This window comes from Solanum tuberosum, unplaced genomic scaffold (assembly GCF_000226075.1).
Source record: "Solanum tuberosum cultivar DM 1-3 516 R44 unplaced genomic scaffold, SolTub_3.0 scf00232, whole genome shotgun sequence".
Classification (NCBI taxonomy): domain Eukaryota; kingdom Viridiplantae; phylum Streptophyta; class Magnoliopsida; order Solanales; family Solanaceae; genus Solanum; species Solanum tuberosum.
In genome coordinates, this window is record NW_006239158.1 from 320,602 (window position 1) to 322,370 (window position 1,769).

The following is a 1,769-nucleotide window of genomic DNA, read 5'->3' on the forward strand; positions in this document are numbered from 1 at the left end:
AAGGTTAGCAAAAAAATATATCTTCCTTCTCAGAAATATTTATGCACAAATATACTTATATACGTGCAAGATGTTTTAACAGTAAATATTGAAATATAGCGCAAGACTCTTCTCATATGAGCCAGACATGTTTCAATATTCTATGTGCTAAGAGGATTCTTCCATGATTGTGATTTTGAATTTTGCAATGTGAATGACAGGAATACTTTCTTGAATCTATTTCCTTAGGGCATTGAGTGAAGGTTGTTCCTTTCAAATTCACATATAACTTGGTATATGTTAATTCTTTGTGGTTATCTTCAGTATTTTATTTTAAATTGACATATAACTTGTAATATGCTGGTTCTTTGTGATTGTCTTCACTATTTTATTTTTACTTTTGCTTTAAGTGCTACTATTTTTATGAACAGTTGTTATTTCGGAACTTTTATTCCTTTCCTTGAGATATTAAAGCTGGAGTATATAGTTCGTGCTGAGTGAAGGAAATTTTGCATCTTATCAAGACAATTGCAAACACTCGAGGCATCAATGGATTTATGAAACGGAATTTTATTACTCTACATGCAGCTCCATTTAAGGATACCAACTTCTATTCTTTTGAAAAATACAGAGAGCATCTACTCAAATTTACTACTAATGATTCAAGGCATCACTAGATTTTGTAAAATGAATTTTGTCATATTCTATGATTAGCTCTATGTAAGTCTATCCACTTCTATTTTCTTATGATAAATATTGAAAAGTATTTAGAAGATAGTTGTCTGCAATGTAAAGTTATTTGTGGAAAGGGAGAAATTAGTTGTATTATTGCACTTTGAAGTTCATTTGTATAACTTATGCAATGATCTATTAGCTTTTACAATATATACTCTTATCCGAGTAACTATGCAAAGTACATACCACTTGAAAATGCTAAATGTTGGGCCCGTGTAAGCACGGGCTATATCCATCTAGTCTATCTATTATATAGAAACGTGATGAGAGGACGACCACTGGCAATACCGTAATTATACTCATTTTTAAGGGTAAAATGTAATACAGCTGTTTTTTAAGAAAATTAGAAGCACTCCTTTCTTTTCACTTTAGATATTTTTTGTTTTTCTTATTCTTTCTTTTGTTACTATGTAGAAAATATGTTGATTAGAACAACCAATATAAAAATGTAAATTTACACTAATAAATACACTCTCTGCATTACTCTAGAACCATCCCTCTTACTTGTAAACTTTCCAAAGAAACAATGCAGGAAGATAATTGAAAGAATTGAGTAAAAACTGTTTTTTGGCATCTGTAGCTTCTTTCAATTTTCTTCATCTTTATTTTATGAATATAATATTTGTAAACATTTGCAAGAGTCTCAATTTATGTGGCACCGTTTAAATTTTGAAAATCAAATAATTTAATTTTGATCGTAAATTTTTGGACATAAAATCTTTGAGTTTTTTGGAATAAAAATTTCATATTTGAAAACTACGTAAAAGTATTATAAGTCACAATAATTGATACTTCAATATATTTAAAAAGTATATGAAAAATTATGATAAAAAATAACTTATTTTAATCTCAAAATTCGAAAGATATCACTTATTTTAGGACGATCAAGGCTATTTTGGTAATTTTCCACTATATCCAATTTCTAGAATCATACGTGTTTGCTCGGCTAAGAAAATATCAGAGACTTCCCAACACAGACACGACAACATATGTCTAGAAACATCCATACGTAAAAAAAAGGTATGCAAGCTCAGTGAACTTTATCTATACTAAAA

At 28.9% G+C, this 1,769-nt stretch overlaps 1 long non-coding RNA gene across 1 annotated transcript; it reads left to right on the forward strand.

The window, feature by feature from the left end:
* The first annotated feature begins 27 nt into the window (after positions 1–27).
* Positions 28–864, forward strand: LOC107062487 (uncharacterized). Its single transcript, XR_001474647.1, has 2 exons — positions 28–272; positions 411–864. It is a non-coding gene; the product is annotated as an uncharacterized lncRNA (long non-coding RNA).
* The last annotated feature ends 905 nt before the right edge of the window (positions 865–1,769 follow it).